Below are 26,258 nucleotides of genomic sequence, written 5' to 3' on the forward strand. Positions count from 1 at the left end.
TATGTTGAGGGGAATGCCGGGAAGTGTTGTGCTATGGGAGGTATATGCGTGTTGATATGTAGTTTGATTTGTCTATCTTTTAGATGGCCTAGGCCTTTGAATAGAGATGGGAACATCTTTTGAACCATCTCTTTTGTGCTGGAGGTGTATGCAGACATGATTTGGTACATGATGCTAATTAGTCCCATTTGTATGGCTGTGCGGAAGCTTAGAATGCTTCCTCCGGGTACTTCCCCTTTGATTACGTATATTTGTACCTTTTGGCTTTGTTCCTTGTATTGGCACTTTGCAGTGAACATACCTTTGCAGTCCAGTGGTTTATTGGAGCCGTAGGGATATATCAATGTGTCAGCCTTCCGCAGTTCATTCTTTCCTTCAAGAGCTTTGCATACTATGGCCCTCATTACGACCCTGGCGGAAAGTAACTGACCTGACCGCCATAGCGGAAATAGCGTTTCCGCCATCGCACGATGGAGTAAAGTGCGGCTAATTATGACCCATCGGGCACGAGCATTACGCCATGGCGGAAGTGCAAAGTCCGCGATGGCGGAAATGTCCCCAAAACGCCCCTCACCGCCGTCGTACGGCGCCCTAGGTGCAATTCCGCCACCCATCATAGCGGTCACCGTAATGAGCGGAAATCGGAAAATACGGTGACCGTAAATATACGGAAACGGAAGTAAAAACATGGGGCCGGAACGGGAAACAGCACGCCGTACACCTATAAAACCAGAATCCCAACACAACCATTACAAATCCGACCCTGAGACACATCCCAACCCGTTAGCTACCCTAGGTAAAACAATCAAAATGGGAAAAGTTGCTAAAAAAGCGTGCGACCGCAAGCGGCAGGTCCACTACTTCTCCCATGAGGAACTCACCGTGCTCACAGAGACCCTCCAGGAGAATGCTGCCGTCGTCTTCTCGATGCAAATGACCAGGACGGCACTTGCGAACAAGAAGGCCATATGGGCCCTGGTGGCACAGCGGGTAAGTGCGGTGGGGACCGCACCCCGCAGCAATGCAGAAAGCGATGGGACGACTTGCGGATACGCGTACGGAGCATACTATCAGCCAACCGTAACATTGCCACAGCTACCGGGGGAGGATCGGAATCACCCATCAAGTTGACCCCCTGGGAAGAAATCTGTGCCTCCACCATTGGAATGGAGAGTATAGAGGGAGTCGGAGGGATGGAGAAAGGAGTGCAGACATCCGAAGAATCAGGTTGGTGGGCCAAATAAAACAATGCTAAATCCACAATGTCCAATCATGTGAAGTACCATGTGTCCACATAGTGCAACAGAAACACATGTCCAGGAGAACGTCCACATACATTGGCCTGATAGCGCACTTTAAAAGTCACATTAAATAGAGAAATAATTAAAAATCCTAAAAACACCCTCTACACGTGCAGCATGCACACCCTAACTGCAGGCTGCAAAACAACTGCATCCTCAATCCACACAAAAATGAAACCACCTCCAAGGCCCTGACCCAAATCACCCTCAGGTACCACCCCAATGCATGTGATACATTGCCATTCCAATTTCCACAGACCCATAAATAACGCTCGCCCTCCTTTACTCCACCACAGGGTCCGATTCAAACGACGAGCTCCAGGACACCCCTACCAGCACACCTGCAAAGAGGGCCAAGACCAACGGCCAAAGACCCTCCACCTCAGCTGCACGGATCAAGACACGGCAGCAGCACAAATCAAGTGGCAGCACACAGGAGGGGACTTCAACAGGCACCCCAGCAGCAAGCATGCCCACAACACCAGCACCACAGGTCCCCCCAATGGATGCCACAGAAGGCACTGCTTCTGGTGGCAGCAGCACCATAGGTGACACTGCAATAATGGCAGCATGCTCCGACACAGAAAACGGTGCTGTCGATGTAGGACCCATCCATGACCTGTCTCAATCCCCCTGTTTGTTTCATCCCGTACACCATGAGGATACCACGCAGGGGCACCCACAAGATGACGACTGGCCATCCCCCACAAGCCCTGTGGCAAGGCAACATGAGGTGATCAGCCCCTCTGTGACACCACCGCAAATGGCCATGGCCCAGCAGAGGCAACAGTCCCTTGACCAGGTGATCGTGCAACAGCAGCAACTGGCCACGCTCCTCAAGGAGCATGCTGATGAATGTGTGGGTTCTAAGGCAGTCATAGAAACATCTACTGAGACACTTAGGGCACAAATGGAGAGAAGTACAGAGACACTAAGGGTACAAATGGAGAGGAGTACAGAGACACTAAGGGTACAAATGGAGCGAAGCACTGAGAGCCTGAGGGGGGAACTGCATGCGACGTCCAAAGACGTATGTGGTGAACTTGCCGCTGTGCGCCGTGTGCTCACTGAGCTCTCACAAACCCTTAGGGACATGCATGGACGTGAGCAGGCAGAGACATCATCCGTTGCAAGTTCCGTCCAGGGCAGCCCCCAACGTAGATCTGGGAGGAACCTGCGCTCCACAGGCAGGGGTGCCCCTGATACCCGGAGAGGGGGCTTGCAATAGCGTCTGCCCACTGACAATGTGCATCTTTGGACACTGGTGTTTGGGGGGGAGGTAGGAGGGTGGAGGGGGGGTGTTGGGCTTTCTTGGGTGGCGGGTCGATGGGGTGTGTAAGATAATTTCACATATGCTATAAACATTACATAATCACCCAATGAGATGTGTGGACATTGATCTTTGTGTACGAGGCCTTTATTGGCGTACAGTCCACATTGTGCATGTTCCAGACACACACAGTGCCACAAGTCCCGTGTCCATGTATCAGCCACCAGGCGTGAGTGCTAGAAGCATGAATCGATGATATTTTGACGAATTTCACGGGCCTCCTGTGCCTCGCGGACTCCTTGAGGTGCTGCCACATCCCCACCCTCATCATGACCATCTTCAGGTGCTTGCAGTTCTGCGTCAGGGGGCATGGGCACATTTCTACGTACGCACATGTTGTGTAGCATGACACATGCCATGACCAACTTTGCAACCTTCTCATGGCGGTACAGGAGTGCCCCGCCAGACCTGCTGAGGCAGCGGAAACGAGCCTTCAGTAGGCCGAATGCCTGTTCAATGACTACACGGGTACGTGAGTGGGCATGGTTGTAGTCCTCCTCATGCTGGTTCTGTGGGTTCCGGAGTGGTGTAAGGAGCCATCTCTTCAGTGGATACCCGGCATCACCTGTATGTGGACAATAAAGGAAGTTTGTGGAATGACATTGCTACGTACGCATCCCCCCCCCCTTCCTGCCAGGTCATTGCCGCATCACATACCCCACATTATCATGCATGAAATGAGACTCACCGAGTAGCCAGGATCTGTTCCCTGCGTGTCGCTCCATGTAGCGTGGTATTGTAGAGTTCCTCAAGACCATAGAATCATGGGTTGATCCAGGAAATCGGGCACAACAATGTGTAAAGATCCTGTTGGAGTCACACACCATCTGTACATTGAGAGAATGATATTGTTTCCGGTTGCGGTACTGGGCCTCCATGGCATGTGGGACAACCAATTCCACATGGGTGCAGTCGATGGCACCAATGCAACCCGGTATGCCGGCCAGTGCATGGAATCCCACTTTTGTGGTTTTAATCTCCTGCTCCGAGCGTGGTAAAGAGATGTAGTCGTCTGCGTGCTTCAGGAGGGCATCGAGCACTTGCGATAGTGTCCGTGAGAACAGTGGCTGTGAAATGCCATGCAACTGTCCGACTGTGTGCTGGTAGGTGCCTGTGGCCAGGAAGTGCAGTACAGACACCACCTTCAGTAGGGGTGGGATGGCGGTTGGGCTATCTATCATGCTGACAAGGTCAGCGTGTGTCATGTTCACAATGGCGGTTATGGTGTCCCGGTCCAAACGGTAGAGGGTGTGGATCTGCTCAGCAGTGAGGTTGAACGGATGAGCTCGGAGGCGTGGGATTGCGGGCTGCCTGCGTGGTGGTAGTGGCTGTGCTGGTGGCCCTTGCTGGCCCTGCCTTGCCCTCCTCCTCCTCCTGCGTCTCCTCTGTGCGGCCGGTTGTTGTTGTAGTTGGTGTTCGTCTTCTTCTTGAAGTTGTAGTACTTGCAGTGCTATCAGGTCCCCCAGGGCCAACATCGCTAGTCCTGCCGGTAGCATTTTGGAGTGGGTGTGGTTGTGGGAGGGGGTTGGGTGTGCAATTTATGTGTTTTCAGCCTGTATAGCCTCCGCCTGTGGTGATTCATTCCACCTGTGCCAGCTGCAATCCCCTTTGTGCGAGCACGTCCCGCACACAACGCTGCAATGTGACGCATGGCATCTTGCTATTACAATCATGTATTTAATCCCGATGGCAGTGAAATATTGGTTTATATGTTCATTCTGCTATGGTCGCATTGTTTCACATACTATCTTTGCAGTCGCGAACAAACTTGTGAAGGGTCAGTGGAATGTAGTACTCGATTAACGGTGGACCCTCATGCAGCACTGTACCGAGGTTCACCGACGGGCGGGGCGTCCCATTTGTGAGTGAAGCCAGTTGCCATTTTCACACACTGCCGCACTACATGGATGAATTTGTGATTTCAAGCGGTCACAGATGCCTTTTCGACGTGATGTTGCTAATGAGGAATTCGAAGGACAGCGCTTTCGGTTTACAGCTAGCGGCGAGGAGACGCCCACAGGTCTGACTGCAAATATAACGTTCTATTGTTTAATGTCCTTGGGACAGGGGCCATGGCGAGAATGCAATGATTGATATGAATAGTATGGGATGCGCAATAGCGTAGTGGACGATAAGGCAGGACGTTCCCAAATACATGTTACTTCACAACACTAGAATTCCGGGCTGGAGCACAGTGGATTTTGCAGACTGCATTACGCACAGACTCAATGGAAATTTCAAATGTGATGTGAGTAAATAATCAGGCGTTTTTAGACCGGGATGAGGGAATGATGTATGGATGCATGGACAGATGATTTAATTGAGAGTTTGCCATGTACATGGCTTTTTGGAATCTATCCCCTTCCCCTGCGCTATGTGATGCAGAGCTGCCATAGTGGGACCATCGTCTATCTGCCCTTGTTGAACCCTCCCTGTCTCGACGCGCCTTCAAACACTTGTGTCTATGCACGTTACTAATCCCATCTAATGGATTCTGTCTTAACAGACGCATGCACACAAACACTCGTTTGTAATAGTGTTTTCACCTCGATTTATATAGTTATGATTCGCAAGTGATTTTTGGGTGGGAATCATCCTTTTGAGTGGGCTAGCATGCATATGGCTGTAGATTTAGTGTGATCATTGAAGTGAGTAATACAAGTGAAGTTCTGATGCCCATACTATTCTTTTTCATTTCATTTGGGTGACAGGTATCTCCTCCCCTTTTGCCGCTGCCATCTGTATGCCACTCCTGCAGATGGCTTTTACTCCCGACACCTGCTGCTTCGAGTTAATCAGTGGAGCACCATTACGATCTTATGGGACGATCGCCAATGGGCCACATGCCCTTACGCAGTACTAGTGGCTAGGAGCTACATTTCAACCTTTCAGCTGGACTAGTGCCTACCTAATGGGACGGCCCTGCGGTTCTAGGCGCTTCCATGTTGCCTTTTTGAACGTGAATGTAGCCCCTGTGTACCATGAAGGAACAGGGCGTCACACAAGAAGAAGCTGGTCATTTATTGCGGATGCAGCACACAGTAATGTGAAATATTTTGGAGTTTATGACCTAATAGCTGTATGGGCTTGGTGAATTTGATGTGCATTAAAATTTGATTCTGATATCAACCGTGTAGCGTTATTGTTTGCAAGTAATGTAGCATATTCCTATTTGTGGAGCGATGTATTGTGAGTAGATCTGCATTGGGTTCCGGCTTCTGAGTATAGTTGCGTGGTACTGTACTGGCCGCGTTTGCCTACGAAGCCCAGTAAGGTCAGGGATGGGGGCTGCCATTATGACTGTTTTATTGATGTCATGCTCAGGGGCGGGGGATTAGCTTTTGTGTAACAGATGCCGGTCAGCCAGGTGGATTGGTGGAATGATGTGATTATCAGAAAATGGCTGGTCACAGGTGCCTGTGTTTGCGTGCGTTTCTTGGAGGGAGACTGAGGTCATGTCCATTGGAATAGCTTCTGTATTCGTGCCATCTGTGCCCTGCAGCTCCCATTGGCCCCTCTTGAGATGAGCCTGGCTGCTCAGTCACTCTGGCAACTTGTGTGGTACATGCTTATGCTGATGGTTGGTTTGTTTACTGGCAAGGGTACAGGGCTGGTGCAGTCTCCCTCAGGATACTGCTTTGAATGTTGCCTTACACTGGTGTCAAGCGATGGGGGCCTGTTGTTGTTTTGTCTCATGTTTCAGTTCATATTGCTGTACTTGGTCCTTCACGTGCCTGTGCTGCATCAGTACGGCAATGGTGCCATGCCAAATATGGATGGCCACTCACAAGGCACTTGGAGCCCCTACATTCATTTGTTCGTTGGCATGCATGGGTGACTTGTACATTTCACTGGTTGCATTGTGTAACTTCATTGCACCTACGAGGAGTTGTGCAATGTGGGCAGGGAGTGGTGTACAGGCACTCAGTAGGGCCATTTACGGTTGGTTCACGATGTCGTAATTCTCACCATGGCGGAATGGTACTTTCCGCCATGCTTGATGGCGTTGAGTAAATGTCCGCTAGGGTCAGCATTCGTGTACCGTTGCGCCATGGTGGTAATTACGGTTTTGCATGGCGCGCGTGCGCGTACTTGGTGCAGTTGGCGTTGGCGTTCACTACGGTGTCGCTAATGGCATCGTACTTTACGGTGACGGGTCATAATCGCACCGAGCGGTATTCGATGGCGGTATTACATTTCCGCCATCGTTTTTCGATTTCCGCCAGGGTCGTAATGAGGGCCTATGTCACTTATGACGTTAACCGTAGCATCTGTATTGATTAGAAATTCCAAACTTTGTCCATTTAGTTGAAGCAACAGCGTTGGGCTGTATTCCACTGCTGTGTCGTTGCCGATAGCATGGACATATGCTTGTTTCCTCTCCCTGCTGGATGACGATGACCTGGCACTTCTTCTTTCATGAGGTGAGTCATCCAGGTATCTGATTCTTTGTCGTGGCTTGCGGTGAGGGGAGTTGTGTCAGCTCTTGTGATGATTTGAGGTGTCCCTCCTTTCTTCCCGCCACCGGGTGGATGACATGTGTTCCCTGGACGAGCTGGGCACGGAGGACTGACTTGAGTATTTGCGCGGGCTTTCCAGACTTGAGTTTCTGCCATCTTGTTTCCAGGATTCTCTGTTGTATTCCACACTTTGAAAGAATTTTATGTTTCTGCAAACGGACTGGAAGTGGCCCCCCCCCCCTTGCATTTGTCGCAATGGCGGCCTATCGCAGGACACGGTCCTACGTGAGGAAGTCGGAATCCACATCTGTAGCAGTTTTTTTTATCTGATGAGTCAGCGGGAGTGGGAATGGGGCATACTGACGGTGTCTTGGCGTTCTGTGTTATGGATATATTTACCAATGATTCAGTTTGAAGAGTTAATGCTGCATCAACCTTCGCTATCTGAAGGATTTCTTCCAGTGTCCTGCTCTTTTGTAGTAGTTTTTTGCAAAAGTCAGGTGATCCGCACCCAGCAATGGCTTGTAATTTAAGGACTTCATCCGTGGAATATTTGTCAAAATCACAATATTTTGCTCTTTTTCTTAGTCTCATGACAAAATTGTCCATGCTTTCTTCTTTGTCCTGGGTGGTTGTGTGAAATACATGTCTCTCATAATCGACATTCCTCAGTGGAGCAAAATAAGTGTTTAGTGAGTCAATTATACCTTGGAATGAGTCAGTGTTGGAATCAGGCATCTCGAAAACGATATCACGTACCGTGGGACCCAGTGAATGAAGCAGAATTCCTCTCAGACGGCGTTCCTCTCTGACTCCCGAGGCGTCAATGTAGATATGGAGTTCTTTTAGCCATCTGGCCCACCTAGGTGCCAAGCTATTTGTGTCTGTCATGTCGAAATGTGGCACAGCCTGCAGTTGTAGTGACTCTGAAGTACCTTCCTCTCTGTTGCTGGCCGGTCTGGGGGTGGAGCTGGCTTGTGGGCTTTGAAGGCCCCTATCAGCGTTGTCTTGTGACATGGTGATGGGCACGTGTGACCTGCTTGGCTGTGGCGTGCTCTGGGGCCAGTCACACCCTGTTGTTCCACGTGGCCAGAGGCGTTAATAAAAGTTCATGAGTCCGTGGGCCCACGTGAATTTATATATGAGTTATTGTCTTGGGCAGCAATGATTGAATACAGTGTGCGCAGGCGAGCAGGGGCCGTGTCCCCACAGATGCCGGAGCGCGAACTGCACCGTTAATGTGAATTAGGAATTTCCTCCATGGCGGTGCCTTGAATAAAGCATGCACACGCGAGCGGGAGCTGTTTTCCTTCCGCTGGTGGAGCGCGGAATGCCACTCATGTAATGAGCGGCACAGGAGCCATGAGCTTGCGAGCGTTGCCTCCGCGTCGTGCTGCAGCGCAGTCGGGTGGGTTCAACTGGGCTCGACAACCCAGTCAGGATGTCCTCGTCGCCATTGTTAGGTTCCGACGGACGTCAGAAACACCAATGAAAAGCAATCAGACGATTTAAAGCAAGGCAAATGATACGCGGGAGCCGGGTAGATGCTTCCAACTCTTTTAATCACTAGCGCGAAACTGGCGCCTGAGGCGGTAACCCCGCCTCTTCCGTTAGGTGTGGGGCGCAGCCCACGATCAAACATACAACAATAGAAATGGGACTTGGCTCCCAGTCAGCGTGTCATTGAAATGGAAAAGGGGACGGAACAGAAGTGTAGTGAGATCATTTCAAATTAAATGAGAGGCACCTAAAAAAAGCATTTTATTTTATGATTTCATTTGCTGCTTATCAGTCCGGGCCAGGCCTGATCGCATGTGCCTCCTCCTCGGGCGCATGTGCTGCAGCAGCCAGGGGGTGATTCATCATTGGGCTGGCTGGGTTGTTTTCAGTCAGAGGACCAAACAGACACTCTAAACCTTTAGAGCTGAATCCCCAATTCACCATCATTGGGCTCGGAGGAACTTGGAAGCATCAAGACCCATCACAGCAGCCGTTGGCATAGATAGAAGCAGCCAGCAGGTCCCCATGGGTAGCAGGGCAAGAGGAGGCCAGGCAGCCCCACTGAGGAAGAAGCTGCCCATGTGCCAAGATCCATAGGTGTTTATTGGGTAAGTAAGATTTGGTTGTGCCCACGACGATCCCTCGCTCGCTCCCCTCTATAAGAACATAAAAAAATCATATGGTGTATTTATTTTGCACTGCCAGGAATAAGTGTCCTGGCTGAGGATTATTCTGACAGATAGTACACTTTTGGAACTGTCAAAATTAACTCGCAGGATTAAAAAACTGTGCTTTTAATCCAGCAAGTTAATTTTTCCATTTAAAAAATGCACAGCCCGATGCAAAGACCAGCAACGCATGACTGTAGTGGGGAGACTGGGAGAAGACTGTGCTCCCTTACTGGTAATTCTTAGTTTTCCTGTAATTCAGTGTGAACGTACTGCCACTCCTCACCAGGAACCCAAGTACTTCACTAGGGCAACATTGGGACTTCTCAGCAGGACTTGTGTGTCATAGGGCAATATTACCAATTCTCAGCAGATCTGACGCACTGGCAGGATAGTGCAAGATTAAAGCTGTTCCCACAAACATGGGCAAGCTTGCAGCAGATTCAAAGCCCTGTAGGGCCAGCTCAGGCCTTAATCCTTCAGAGGTAGATCAGTTTCGTACCATTACATTGGAAATGACACCTGTTATTAAAGTGCTATGAAGTGTGGGGAATCGCACTACAAAATGATTTTATAGAGTACTCAGATACTTGCAACATTACTTCCCTTTCTCAGCAGGGGCCCACTATGTCACTCGTACAGTAGGCACTTCCCAACAGAATTCAAATACCTTATCTACAGTATTGGCACTTCTGAACATAATTAAAATGCCTTTTCTGTAGGACAGTGTTGACAAATCTCAACGGAACCCCAATAAATATTGTATCTTAAGGATAGTACAGTTACTTTTGTATATAACTCAAATGCCAAAGCTTAGCCACAGGAGTCAGGGCAGTACTGGCACTTTTCAAGAGAGCTCGGATAACATATCTACAGACGAGTACCCTCACTACTCAACAGAGAAAGTAGCCAATGGGAGAAAGGGAGAAGGGCCCTGGTTTTGACTTATCAGGCCCTGCCCATTGTTATGTTTCATTTTTTTGGAACATCTGCTCGGAAAAGTGCTGCAGTTTCTCTGCAGGTGTCTCAAGCTGTTGAAGGCACCAGTTCACTGAGAGGTTTTGCGTGTATTTTTTTGGGGGGTGGGGAGGGTCGGAAGGGAGCATGGGTGCCTTCGCACAGCTCTAGGCACTCGGGTCCAGCCGTCGGTTTGCAGGCTACACTGCTGGAATGAGTTTGCCAGGCTGTTTGCCTTCTCTGCCAGCAAAGACACGCAAATAGACCCCATGAGCAGCACACGCCCCAAATTGAGCAACGGTCACTAAAAATAAGCAGGCAAAACAATAATCTGAAATGAACAAAACATGACAGTTAGTTTAGATCAAAAGCTTGTTGCATGCAAACACACATTGAGTTGAAAGATACATTGCCAAGCGCTAGTAGTGCACTGTATCATCATTATTTCAATAATTAACTAAAAGGGACGCTTTAAAACGATTGGGAAAGATGTAAAACCATGATAAAGTAAGTGCCATAGAAAACTGTAAGATATGTCAAAGAAGAAGAACCTTGGGTGAAATGCCAAACCTGGGTGCTAATATGGACTGTGTTCGAAATGTAGGCATCAGATTTTTGATTGATGACGGGATAGTAGAATAATTTACTATGATGTCATGTGCAGCTTCTTTGTGTGGTCACCTGTTGCCTTTCTACAGAACACCCTTGTAAAGTAATGTTAAGTGTCATCCCCTCTAATCTTCCCACATTGCGCACCATCCCTCCGTGCTGAATTTGCCTGACAACTACATCCTTTTTGGAAGAGAAGCAGATAGATCACTTGGTGCAGCTAGAGCCAGGCGTGCGCAGCTGGTGAAGGTTTCACGTTCATTGCTAAGGATGGCGATTATATTCTGAAGCAACAGAAGTGGTGTCAACGTGGCAGCCCAAACAACCCTTTCAAACCCCACTTTCAGGGCCGTGGTTCAGTGGAGAAAGCTCCTGTTGGAACTAACCAATCTGCTCAGGGTGCTAGTTTCTGCGGCTTTACAATGCTGTCAGCCTGTTTTTGATTTCTCAACATGTGGTGGTGATGATGACAGCGTCCTCGAGGCTCAGGGTGGGACCTCCAGGCTCTGCCCCCAGGTTTCCAGTCAGCAGTCTTTGAATATATGAATTTCTCTATTTTCAGGGTGTGGCTCAAAATGTGCGCTTTTCAGCGCTCGCCTTACAAGCAGTGGTTTCTCTTCCAATGGGATATACAGAAGTGTTATCACCTCATTGCCTTCTAACACAGGTTCCTCCACATCAGCCATTTGCTGAAAAAGAAGGGTTTAGAGCTCTTCAGTGCGCTTTTTTGTGTTTAATATCCCTGGCCTCGTGATAATTGGCAGCTATTAACCTTACCTTTGTCACCATTGTAATGTACGCACCCCATGGGTGCTTCAGACTGTTTTCGCTCTAAGCAGGGGGCCCCCCAACCATCCTGTTGAAATGGGCGCCCACACATCTGAGTAGAGTGATCACCAATCTATGGTGTGGATGCCTCCATCATTACTGTATTTGCGAAACTTCCCCACGAACACCCTTCTCTCGTACCTTTTGCGAATACAGTAATGCTAATGATCTGTTGTTTATACACAGCTTTCACCAAACACTTTGCATAGAACATATTTACATACATTATCAGCCAACGGAAGTTGGTATTCTAAAAAACCGACGTATTTGCAAGGGCAAAGTCAAGACAAGTTATTGTTGAACACATAATACAGGTAACATTCTAAGACTGTCACCTAGTATCTAATGAATGCTTTTTGTATTTCAATCCCATCTAGTTCTTTATTGTGTGCCCTATTAACATTTGTAACATACAATTTTTGTTTTCATTTTCTGGAGTCGGGGGTGGGGGCGCCAGCGATGCATCCCACCTGGGGTGCAATCTGGTCTAAGACCGGCCCTGGTGGAGGCTATTACTCGAGCCCTTACCCCGCTGCACACTGATATACGGGCGCTTTGTACACGTGTAGAAATGACAGGCCAACCAGCACCGCTTACCTGATAACGCGCACAAATTGGGAGCAGCCGAACCCTGTATTGCCACATGTATCATTTCAGTCTTTCCCCTTGGCTCTGCCGGAAAGTTTCATGGGTGATAGCAAAACCTATTGCACCTTCCTGAATCAAAGCAAATTGCATTTCATTTGCAGACCTATTGCATTTCCTGACCTTTCTTCTAAGGCAGCCTATTTGCTCTCCTAGGCGAATGGGCAAACTCCTTATTGGAGAGCAACAATCCCATGCTCTATGACCCAACCTCTTGCTTGTGTCTTTCCCACACATTACCAGTCTCAACCCTCCGAAATGGAGTACTGGAACTCAAACATGGAGACAAAGACCTGCTTCCCTGCGTGGCAAATTTTAATCGGCTAGTGGCCCGGACTGCTTTGCCTGACAGAAAAAGGACCTCTTTGTTCTATAAAGGTATTCATGATGACATCAAATATGCCATTTTCCCCGTTCCTTCATTGCCCTCTTCGTTTCCTGACTTCCTGGACCTGGTTTTACAAGTTAAACAGAGAATACGAGAGTGGAAGGGGGTGAAACGTCACTCATTGATTTTTTCACATTTACCTGCGTCCAGTGGTATGGGCTCAGTTAGGTCAACTGGGGACAATACATCTGAACCTATGAAAGTGGGTGCTTACGTGCACCCCTAACCGCCACTGAAAGAAACCAATGGTGTCAGGAAGGTCTTTGTTTATATTGTGGTTAACAGGGATATTTCATTCATGAATGTCCTGTGCGGCCAAATAGGTCATCAGAAAGAGCTCAGGCCCGGACATGATGGGACAGCGTGTACCAGTCTCTCATGCGGTTTTCCCTTGTACCGATGTTACTCCCTCAGTTGCCCCATGTATAAATTTCCATTGCCCTGGCATGGGGTGCCAATGCACCTGTGGTCTCCACTGCCCTCATAGATTCGGGACCCACAGTAACTCCATGGACATGCATTATGTCCGGTGTGATGAGTCCTGCAGAGTCATCACTGAACTTCACCCTAAGATCTCCTCCCATGTGGCATGCGCTACCTGATCCTAACCCTGGGGGTGGTAACATGAGGGAGGATCAAATGGAAGGAGATGGCTGTCCAAGGGAAGTGGTGACTCCAGTGGGAGGGACACAGAATCAATCTTCTTGTGAGGGTGAGGGTCCCATAATTCCCAAGTACTTAATGACATGCTGTCATTGCACAAGTCCTTCCCATGAAACTACCCCAAGAACATGCTATGAAAAGTCATCTATACAGAATAAGGTTTGTACCTTGGGAGTTCAGGAATTAAATATGACCTCAACTAATTGTCATAATCCTGCCTTAGGTAAAGGCCATGACTCCAATATTAAAACACAATGGCCCTCATTACGACCCTGGCGGAAATCGAAAAACGATGGCGGAAATGCAATACCGCCATCGAATAGCGCTCGGTGCGATTATGACCCGTCACCGTAAAGTACGATGCCATTAGCGACACCGTAGTGAACGCCAACGCTAACTGCACCAAGTACGCGCGCGCGCCATGCCAAACCGTAATTAGCACCATGGTGCAAGGGTACGCGAATTCCGACCCTAGCGGACATGTACTTAACGCCATCAAGCACGGCGGAAAGTACCATTCCGCCATGGTGAGAAGTACGGCATCGCGAATCAACCGTAAACGGCCCCACTGAGTGCCTGTACACCGCTCCCTGGCCACATAGTACAACTCCCCGTAGGTGCAACGAAGTCACAATGCAACCAGTGAAATGTACAAGTCACCCATGCATGCCAACGAACAAAAGAATCACAAGAGGGGCCAATGGGAGCTGCAGGGCACAGATGGCACGAATACAGAAGCTATACCAATGGACATGACCTCAGTCTCCCACCAAGAAACGCACGCAAACACAGGCACCTGTGACCAGCAATATTCCGATAATCACATCATTCCACCAATCCACCTGGCTGACCGGCATCTGTTACACAAAACCTAATCCCCCGCCCCTGAGCATGACATCATTCAAACAGTCATATTGGCAGCCCTCACCCCTGACCTCACTGGGCTTCGTAGGCAAACGCGCCCAGCACAGTACCACGCAACTATACTTCGAAGCTGGAACCCAATGCAGATCTCCTCACAATACATCGCTCCCCAAATAGGAATATGCCACATCACTTGCAAAGAAGAACGCTACACGGCCCATATCAGAATAGAAATTTAATGCACAACAAATTCACCAAGCCCATACAGCCATTAGGCCATGAACTCCAAAACACATTTCACCATTGTGGGCTGCATCCGCAATAAATGACCAGCTACTTCTTGTGTGACGCCCTGTTCCTTCATGGTACACAGGGGCTACATTCTCGTACGAAAAGGCAACATGGAAGCGCCTAGAACCGCAGGGCCGTCCCAATAGGGAGGCACTAGTCCAGCTGAAAGGCCGAAATGTTGCTCCGAGCCACTAGTACTGCGTAAGGGCATGTGGCCCATTGGCGATCGTCCCATAAGATCGTAATGCTGCTCCACTGATTAACACGAAGCAGCAGGTGTCGGGAGTAAAACCCATCTGCAGGAGTGGCATACAGATGGCAGTGGCAAAAGGGGAGGAGATACCTGTCAACCAAAAGAAAAGAAAAAGAATAGAATGGCCATCAGAACTACATTCGAACAACTCACTTCAATGATCACACTAGATCCACAGCCATATGCATGCTAGCCCACTCCAAAGGATCATCACCACCCCAAAACCACTTGCGACTCATAACTATCCATATCGAGGTGAAAACACCATCACAAACGAGTGTACCTGTGCATGCGTCTGTGAAAACAGAATCCATCAGATGGGATTGGTAACGTGCATGGACACAAGTGTCTGAAGGCGCGTCGAGACAGGGAGGGCTCAACAAGGCCAGATAGACGATGGTCCCACTATGGCAGCCCTGCATCACATAGCGCAGGAGAGGCGGACAGATTCCAAGAAGCCCTGTACATGGCAAACACCGTATCAAATCATCTGTCCATGCATCCATTCATCATTCCCTCATCCCGTAATGATAACGCCTGTTTCCATACTCACATAACATGTGAGAATTCCATTGAGTCTGTGCGTTATGCAGCCTGCAAAATCCACTGTGCCCCAGCCCGTAATTCCAGTGTTGTGAAGTAACATGTATTTGGGAACGTCCGGCCTCATCATCCACTTCGCTATTGCGCATCCCAAACTATTCATATCAATCATTGCATCCTCGCCATGGCCCCTGTCCCAAGGACACTGAACAATAGAACGTTATATTTGCAGTCAGACCTGTGGGCATCTCCTCGCCGCTAGCTGAAGACCGAAAGCGCCGCCCTTCGAATTCCTCATTTGCAACATCACGTCGAAAAGGCATCTGTGGCCGCTTGAAATCACAAATTAATCCATCTAGTGCGGCTGTGTGTGAAAATGTCAACTGCCTTCACTCACAAATGGGAGGCCCCGCCCGTCGGTGAACCTCGGTACAGTGATACATGAAAGTCCACCGTTACTCGAGTACTACGTTCCACTGACCCTTCACAAGTCTGTTCGCGACTGCAAAGAATGCATGTGAAACAATGGGACCATAGCCGAATGAACATATCAACCAATGTTACACGGCCATCGGGTACTAATACATGATTGTAATAGCAAGATGCCATTCCTCGAATTGCAGCGTTGTGTGCGGGACGTGCTCGCCCAAAGGGGAGAGCAGCTTGCACAGGTGGAATGAATCACCACAGGTGGAGGCCATACAGCCTGAAAACACATAAATTGCACACCCAGTCTCCTCCCACAACCACACCCACTCCGAAATGCTACCGGCAGGACTCGCGATGTTGGCCCTGGGGGACCTGATAGCACTGCAAGTACTCCAACTCCAAGAAGAAGACGAACACCAACTACAACCGGCCGCACGGAGGAGACGCAGGAGGAGGAGGAGGGCAAGGCAGGGCCAGCAAGGGCTGCCAGCACAGCCACTACCACCACGCAGGCAGCCCGCAATCCCACGCCTCCGAGCACATCCGTTCAACCTCACTGATGAGCAGATCCACACCCTCTACCGTTTGGACCGGGACACCATAGCCGCCATTGTGGACATGACACAGGCTGACCTTGTCAGCATGATAGATAGCCCAACCGCCATCCCACCCCTACTGAAGGTGGTGTCTGTACTCCACTTCCTGGCCACAGGCACCTACCAGCACACAGTCGGACAGTTGCATGGCATTTCTCAGCCACTGTTCTCACGGACACTATTGCAAGTGCTCGATGCCCTCCTGCAGCACGCAGACGACTACATCTCTCTACCACGCTCGGAGCAGGAAATAACCAACACAAAAGTGGGATTCCATGCACTTGGCGGCATACCAGGTTGCATTGGTGCCATCGACTGCACCCATGTGGAATTGGTCGTCCCACATGCCATGGAGGCCCAGTACCGCAACCGAAAACAATTTCATTCACTGAATGTACAAATGGTGTGTGACTCCAACAGGATCATTACACATTGTTGTGCCCGATTCCCTGGATCAACCCATGATTCTATGGTCTTGAGGAACTCTACAATACCACGCTACATGGAGCGACACGCAGGGAACAGATCCTGGCTACTCGGTGAGTCTCATTTCATGCATGATGATGTGGGGTATGTGATGCGGCAATGACCTGGCAGGAAGGGGGGGGGGGGTGCGTACGTAGCAATGGCATTCCACATAATTCGTTTATCGTCCACATACAGGTGATGCCGGATATCCACTGAAGAGATGGCTCCTCACACCAGTCCGGAACCCACGGGACCAGCATGAGGAGGACTACAACCATGCCCACTCACGTACCCGTGTAGTCATTGAACAGGCATTCGGCCTACTGAAGACCCGTTTCCGGTGCCTCAGCAGGTCTGGCGGGGCACTCCTGTACCGCCATGAGAAGGTTGCAAAGATGGTGATGGCATGTGTCATGCTCCACAACATGTGCGTACGTAGAAATGTGCCCATGCCCCCTGACGCAGAACTGCAAGCACCTGAAGATGGTCATGATGAGGGTGGGGATGTGGCAGCACCTCAAGGAGTCTGCGAGGCACAGGAGGGCCGTGAAATTCGTCAGCATCTCATAGATGCATGCTTCTAGCACTCACGCCTGGTGGCTGATACATGGACACGGGACTCGTGGCACTGTGTGTGTCTGGTACATGCACAATATGGACTGTACGCCTATGATGGCCTAGTACACAAAGGTCATTGTCCACACATCTCATTGTTTGATCGTGCATTGTTTATGGCATATGTGATATCATGTTGAACACCCTATCGACCCGCCACCCAAGTGAGCCCAACACACCCCCTCCACCCTCCTACCTCCCCCCCGAACACCAGTGTCCAAAGATGCTCATTGTCAGTGGGCAGTCGCTATTGCAAGCCCCCTCTGCGGGTATCAGGGGCACCCCTGCCTGTGGAGCGCAGGTTCCTCCCAGATCTACGTTGGGGGCTGCCCTGGACGGAACTTGCAACGGATGATGTCTCTGCCTGCTCACGTCCATGCATGTCCCTAAGGGTTTGTGAGAGCTCAGTGAGCACACGGCGCACTGCGGCAAGTTCGGCACATACGTCTTTGGACGTCGCATGCAGTTCCCCCCTCAGGCTCTCGGTGCTTCTCTCCATTTGGACTCTCAGGCTCTCGGTGCTACTCTCCATTTGGACTCTCAGGCTCTCGGTGCTACTCTCCATTTGGACTCTCAGGCTCTCGGTGCTACTCTCCATTTGTGCCCTAAGTGTCTCAGTTGATGTTTCTATGTCTGCCTTGGTGCCCCCACATCCATCGGCATGGTCCTTGAGGAGCGTGGCCAGTTGCTGCTGTTGCACGATTAACTGGTCGAGGGACTGTTGCCTCTGCTGGGCCATGGCCATTTGCGGTGGTGTCACAGAGGGGCTGTTCGCCTCATGTTGCCCTGCCACAGGGCTTGTGGGGGATGGCCAGTCGTCGTCTTGTGGGTGCCCCTGCGTGGTATCCTCATGGTGTACGGGATGGAACAGACAGGGGGATTGGGACAGGTCATGGATGGATCTGACTTCGACATCCCCGTCTTCTGTGTCGGAGCATGCTGCCATTAATGGGGTGTCACCTATGGTGCTGCTGCCACCAGAGGCAGTACCTTCTGTGGCATCCATTGGGGGGACCTGTGGTGGTGCTGTTGTGGGCATGCTGGCTGCTGGGGTGCCTGTTGATGTTCCCTCCTGTGTGCTGCCACTTGATATGTGCTGCTGCCGTGTCTTGATGCGTGCAGCTGAGGTGGAGGGTCTTTGGCCGTCGGTCTTGGCCCTCTTTGCAGGTGTGCTGGTAGGGGTGTCCTGGAGCTCGTCGTTTGGATCGGACCCTGTGGTGGAGTAAAGGAGGGCGAGCGTTATTAATGGGTCTGTGGGAATTGGAATGGCAATGTATCACATGCATTGGGGTGGTACCTGAGGGTGATTTGGGTCGGGGCCTTGGAGGTGCTTTCATTTGTGTGTGGAGTGAGGGTGCAGTTGTTTGGCAGCCTGCAGTTAGGGTGTGCCTGCTGCACGTGTAGTGGGTGTTTTTGGGGTTTTTACTTATTTATGTATTTATTGTGAGTTTTAAAGTGCGCTATCTGGCCAATGTGTGTGGACGTTCTCCTGGCCATGTGTTGCTGTTGCGCTATGTGGACACATGTGAGTCACATGATTGGACATTGTGGATTTGGCATGGTTTTATTTGGGCCACCTACCTGATTCTCCGGATGTCTGCACTCCTTTCTCCATCCCTCCGACTCCCTCTATGCTCTCCATTCCAATGGTGGAGGCACAGATTTCTTCCCAGGGGGTCAACTTGATGGGTGATTCCGATCCTCCCCCGGTGGCTGTGGCAATGTTGCGGTTGGCAGAAAGTATGCTACGGACGCGTATCCGCAGGTCGTCCCACCGCTTCCTGCATTGCTGTGGGTTGCGGGGTGCGGTCCCCACCGCACTTACCCGCTGTGCCACCAGGGCCCATATGGCCTTCTTGTTCGCAAGTGCCGTCCTGGTCATTTGCGTGGAGAAGACGGCGGCGGCATTCTCCTGGAGTGTCTCTGTAAGCACGGTGAGTTCCTCACGGGAGAAGTGGACCTGCCGCTTGCGGTCGCACGCTTTCTTCGCTACTTTTCCCATTTTTCTTGGTTTCACTAGGGTGGATGACGGGTTGGGATGTGTCTCAGGGTGGTGTTTTTAGTGGTTGTGTGTATTTTGTGGTTTTATAGGTGTACGGGGTGTTGTTTCCCGTTCCGGGCCCATGTTTTTACTTCCGTTTCCGTATATTTACGGTCACCGTACTTTCCGGTTGGCGCTCACTGCGGTGTCCGCTATGATGGGTGGCGGTATTGCACCTAGGGCGCCGTACGGCGGCGGTGTGGGCCGTTTTGGGGTCATTTCCGCCATCGCGGACTTTGCACTTCCGCCATGGCGTGGTGCTCGTGCCCGATGGGTCGGAATGGGCCGCACTTTGCTCCATCGTGCAATGGCGGAAACGCTATTTACGCTGTGGCGGTCCGGTCAGTCACTTTCCGCCAGGGTCGTAATGAGGGCCAATCTCTTTTCGTAGCATCCCCTAACTCTGAAAACTTTCAGTTTACAAACCAATTAAAACTGACTAAATATCAAAAGACCAAAACTATGAAGAACTTCAGGATCCATAATGCCTGTGGTACTGGGAAGAGGAAGAAGGGTCCAGAGTTAGCAAGGATCAAAGGTGCTACTGACCAGAATGTGCAATCTTGTTTTTGTAGAGTAAGACACCTGAGCGGGATATTTAAACTCAGGAATTAGTTGCAGCTGGAGAGAGATGCAGAAGACGTAACGGAGGCAGAAGCAGTCAAGAGTGTTGGGATTGCAGAGAACCCGAAGGAAGAATACTAGCTGTTGCTGCCGCGAGAAGTAAAGGTGTGTAACCTTGCAGAGTGAGTGCAGCAGGAAGCGGGATCAGGAAGAGAAGTTCAGCCAAAGAGGAGACATTCTCCCAACCGGACGTATGGCAATTTGGTGTGTGAGAGGACCAACAGAGCTGGCAGAGCTCAGAGAGAAGAGCCATGCAGTCCACTGAAGGTAAGCAGCAGTTGGCAACAGAGCAGATGGGATGCAGGAGGTCTGCTGCAGCCATAGACAGTGAAGCAGTGATGCCAAAGAAGACCAGTGAGTTGGGCTGAACCTAGAGATGACCCTGGGATGCTCCAAAAAGGACAAATGACGGTAAAGAATAATTTTGAATACCAAGCAAATACAGTACAGAGTGGATAAGGGTGATATTCACCTTTTAAGGGATACCAACTGCAGGAAAACTGTAACCCACATTGGCCACAGCCACGAGGCTGTAATGAAACAGTACAGAAGTGAAAACGGCGCAATTTAACTTATATGGGACACCAACTTGGGGAGACATGTGACCCACATTGCCAAGAGTCAAGAGACTATTAAATGAGGCAGACATTGTTCAGCCCTCCCCACATGGGATATTGCTGTGGATAATCTTGGAACACATATTGCCACTAAGATCACTTGTAGTTGTAGGAGTTTTTCTTCCTGGCAGGCAAGCACACCAGGAAAGGGATCATAGTAGTTAGTCCTGGCAGGCGAGTATACCAGGAAAGAAGAAGCTATTTTGAAGAAGTGTGTTTGTGGCAGAAAGGTGTGGTGGAAATAACTTGTTAACTCCATTATCATTTTGACAAACTGTTGCATCTCAAAGGTAGTTGCTGTGCTATCGTAACAAAAGTATTCGATTGGAAGAATAAATGGGATATGCTGATAATTGCTTTACTTCTTGAGGGGAACAATTGCCTTGGTTTATGAACTTGTGTTTTTGTGAAAGAGACCTTTGCCTTATCAAGAAGGATATTGTGGAAACCAACAATTGCTCTGATTTTTGAATGAACTTGTGTTTTACATTTTGTTTTGAACTGAACAGAACTTTGTTGAATCTGAACTTTTCCAAGAGAATTCCTTATTTGATCCAGGGGAAGGGAGCTCATCTCTGGTCACAAGGCGTAATTTCTGAATTCAAACTTTTACACTGTTTTGTTGAATTGAAGACAGCCAAATATTGCTTGTATAGTTTGGTTGTTTGTATTAGTGTGAGGGCCAGAGACTTTTCTGACATTAGATCATTTTTCTTTAGTTTTAGTTTGCTAGGTAGGGACATCCTTGTGGGGGTAGGGAAAGATAGGCACTTATCTCACCCCTTTTCATTCAATAAATGGCAAACATTGAGAAAACTATAACTTTGTGTCCGTCTCGTATTTCTGAGCCCTCACACTGGACTCTACCAATGCTCACTGAGAAGAAGACTGCCATCGAGATTGTCCAGGCAGTGGATGTCTCACCATTGTTATCAGGGCTCGTAATCCAGAAAACATTCTGACTGACTATGACCATAGCACATATGCATGAGTAACAGATACGGTTTGACCTCATCAAGGCCCCCATTTTGGTATTATATTGGGTACCCTGTGGTTGTTGCAACATAATCCTACAATAGACTGCAGAACGCATAATATCTTGCTCCTTCCCCATTGTCACAAAGAAACCATGGATGTACTTGGGAGCGTATCCCCTTCACCTGCACACTACCTGATATCCCAGCGGGTGACAATTACTACTAATACCATGATTCCCTTCCTACAAGGATGTAGTCAGTAAAAAAGAAGCTAAGCCTCCCCCATAGGGCCTATGATTACCCTATCAACTTTATTGGCAATGGCAAGATATCCTGTGGCATATATGCTCCTACTGAAACTTAGCACAAAACCCTACTTCTCTATTTAGATGACAACCTCTATAGGGGGTTTATTGGACACTCCGTATCTCTTAGAACCTCACCCCTTTTCTTTGCCCCAAGAAGGAAGGGGACCTATGTCCTTGTAGAGACTGTTGCACTATCAATGATATCACTATAACAAATAGATATACCTTGCCCCTTATCTCTTTATTAGATCAACTGCACTCAGCCAAGATATACACCAAGCTATATCTAAGAGGTGCCTATAACTTAGTTTGTATGAGGCAGGGGACGAATGGAAGACCGTATTTCGCATTAAACATGGCCTCTTTGAATACATGGTGATGCCATATAGCTTGTGCAACGCTCCTGCTGTATTTCAACACTTTGTGAATGATATATTCTGAGAGTTAATCAACAAGTATTTAGTGGTGTACCTGGATGATATCTTGATCTAGTCTGAAGACCCAGTCATCCATGACCAACATGTTTGTACAGTTCTAGACATCCTATGCAAACATTCATTGTACGACAAAGCGGAAACATTTTTCTTTCATGTCACATCAGTTGAATTCTTGGGGTACATATTAAGCATGCAGGGGATTTATATGGATGACAAGAAAATCAAAGCCATACTTGATTGGCCACTGCCCAAACCTGCAGATTTTCTGGTTTTCCTATTTCTACAGATGATTTGTATGTGATTTTTCTGCTGTAGCTGAGCCATTGACTTATCCCTTATGTGTTATCTCTGTGGGCTCAATTGGCTTTTTTTCTGCTCTAAAGACAGCCTTTACCACAGCACCTGTTTTGTCACACCCTGATCACAATATCACAATAAACTATTTGAATTGGAGGCAGATGCCTACTCTGTAGCCGTGGGAGCAGTGTTATCTCAAAATTGTGTGTGTGCACCAGTGAATTACATCCGGTTGCTTACTTCTCTCAGAAACAAAGTCCCCAACAGGTGAACTGTTTAATCACTGATCGTGAACTTTTAGCTATCAAATTGGCTTTTGAGGAATGGCACCAATACCCAGAGCGCTCTCTCCATCTGTCACTGTATACAACAACCACAAAACCCTCCTTTCTATGCGTTCAGCTCGATGTTCTAATCCTCGCCAAGCCCGATGGCATCTTTTTGTTTCCAACTTTAATTTCAGGGTTACTTTCCATCCTGAGGTCTCCCACACTAAAGTAGCCCTTTCTAGATGTCATGATCCTGAGGACAGAGAGAAACTGGTAGAACCAACCATTCTACATCCTCTACGGGTCGAATGTGTTCGTTCAGCCCCCTTGCCCTTTTTTGATGGAATCAAACGTTGGGTGGAAACTGCTACTCTTCAGGGACCGCTTACAGATCTTGTTATCCATGGAGGCTAACCTTATAAACAAGGTCTCGTATTCCTCCCTGACACTGATAAACAGAGCAATCAAATGGGGCAATGACGACCAGATAGTTGATTACTTTTGATTGACTAAGACTATCGATTTATTGCAGTGATGGTGCAGGTGGCCCAACCTCAGACAGGAAAAGTCAACTTATATACGCATGTGTGCTATTTATACCCATTTCAAAACCTTACATGCGAAACCCTATGGATCATTAAATCCTCTCCCAGTGCCGACTGAACCATGGAACACTCTAAGTTTGGACCTTATTGTGCAATTACCCTTGGATCACGGGTACTCCACGATATTACCCGTTGATGATTCTTTAACTATAATGGGTCATTTCATTTCTTGTGAGGGGCTACCCAATGCTCTACGTTTATTTATTTTTTCATTTATAAAGTGCACAAAACCCATAGGCATCAAGGTGCTGTTACAAAAACCAGTTACATGAAGACAAGCAGTAATTACAGTAGTTACAAGAAGTAAATAGTAGTTACATGCAGATCAATTGGCAATTACCTTTACAGTACTGTAATGACCTGGATGGGGGTTGTGTGTGCTGCATAGTTTAGGAGAACGGCCAAGTTTTGAGAGCTCTTCGGAAGACCCAATAGGATTCTTCAGCCCTATTCTTAACACACCTCATGCTTTCTTCCATTTTTCATCTCCATGGGCTACCTACAATACTGATTTCGGACAGGGATTCCCAATTTACTTCAAAATATTGGAAACACGTTGTCAATTTGTTAGGCATAGAGTTGCAACTGTGATCCAGTTACCATCCTCAATCCGATGGTCAGACGGAAAAACTAAATAAAACACTCAAACAGTATCTCAGGTGTTATTGTACACAACATCCTTTGACCTGGGTTTATCTTTTGCCCCATAGCTGAGTTTGCAAACAATAACACCAAACCTTCCTCTGCTGGCTGTTCACCCTTTTATGCCAACTATGCTAGACATCCCTGCATACCAATAATCCTACCCTCAGAAGCCACAGTACCTGTAGCCGAAGATGCTACTACAGCCATAAGACAAACTCAGAGCGCAGTTCATGAACACCTGTCAAAAGCACAATTGCCTTATAAACTGTATGCAGATAGATATAGGTTACCATCACCCGTCTATAAAGTTGGTGACCTAGTGTGACTGTCCACTAAACACTTGCGTATTATTCCAGGACCCCAAAAGCTTATGGCACGATAGAAAGGTTCACATGCCGTGGTGCAAGTTATCAACCCAGTGGCTGTAGCTTTGACTTTATCAAAAAGGTGGCACATACACCCCGTGTTCCACATGTCCCTAATTAAACCTTGGGTCGCAAGTACACACACTCTGCTCGCCCCCTCCTACTGCAGTACAGGGCCAAGCTGAATATGAAGTGAGTAATATTCTTGATTCCCGCCTGGTTCAATCCAAGTTACAATACCTGGTGGATTGGAAGGGTTAAGGCCCTGAAGACCGGTCTTGGGAGCCTCCAACTAATATTCATGCCCATCGTCTGGTTGTTCGTTTTCACAGACTGCCCCAAATAAACCCTGCCCAGAAGGATCTTTGTTGAGAGGTACTGTGTGCGCTTCATTGGGCCTGGATTGCTGAAGTGGGATTCTGGACATGCTTCCTGATTCTGAACCTGCAAAGACAATCACCAGGTACATATCAGTCCATACACAGATCTTGAATATACCACTCATGCTAATACTAACAGTTCTTCTTATCTCTTCCCTGTCTAGGGTTCTGGTGGTCGCTGCGTCCATAGGGTCCTCCCTTTCCAGGGGTTACCATCTCTGTCCTGGGAGTTGGTGCACTGTGGATCGGTGGAAGATACACAGAAAGACGATCCTGACACATTGATACAAAATGCAAAAGCAAATAATATTCATAACCTTTGAATGATAAGACATAGGAATATGAACCCAATTATGTTTTAAAGATTACAGACTCCTCTTCGATTTGACAACTAATTTGACTTGTCCATGATTTTCAATAATTAATCAAATCAGCAATATTAATAGAATTATGACTAGATATGCCACATAGTTATTAGGCATGGTGCATGTTTCTGCATGTGTTTCGGAGCTTTGATTCTTATAATCGTGTTTTCCTTGAGATGGCATATTGCTATTGGAACTTACAAAAGAAAAACAAATGTGTTGTCAAAAGCATTAGGAGTGGTTTTGCCCCAACATTATTTTTAACCACAAATATGGAAATTAAAATCATCCAATGAAGATAGGGGGTAAGTATTCAATAAGCAATAAGAGTTTGTGACTGTTGGGTGAGCCATTGAAAGGGTTAGGCCAATCACATAGTATGGCATAATTATGACACAGCATGGGAATTTTGAGAGACTTTAAAAACAGTTTGAGCATGTAACCATTAGATGACTGCTGAACATGTATACCATTTGGAGAATTATAAGTGCCTTGGTTATGAGGGATTGGAACCAACTAAAGTCCAGACTTCAGGGAAAATACCAAAAGGGGCCTGCTGAGTGAGACTCCCTGGGAACACATGAAGGTTTATCCTGGCTCCATGCTGTGAAAGATTAATTCAAGGTGAGCATGACAACTCCCTAGATATAATTAGATAAGCCTCCTGGAATTATTGCCCTGATTAGGACCTGAGGTGCAAGGGAAACGGGGTGGTGATTGTTACTAGGGTGCATTCTTTCCAAATAAGAAAATCATAATATTTTGTGGGAAATGCATCAGTGCTACCTATTAAATTGAATTGATGGTGTATACAGAACATGCTATTATTGCACAAAGAGTAAGGGGTTGATAACATATATATATATATATATTTTTATTTTTTATTTTTGATTAACCTATGAGGTCTTTACAAGATTGTG

Source organism: Ambystoma mexicanum, chromosome 11, assembly GCF_040938575.1.
Source record: "Ambystoma mexicanum isolate Mex_15411 chromosome 11, UKY_AmexF1_1, whole genome shotgun sequence".
In the NCBI taxonomy this organism is placed as follows: domain Eukaryota; kingdom Metazoa; phylum Chordata; class Amphibia; order Caudata; family Ambystomatidae; genus Ambystoma; species Ambystoma mexicanum.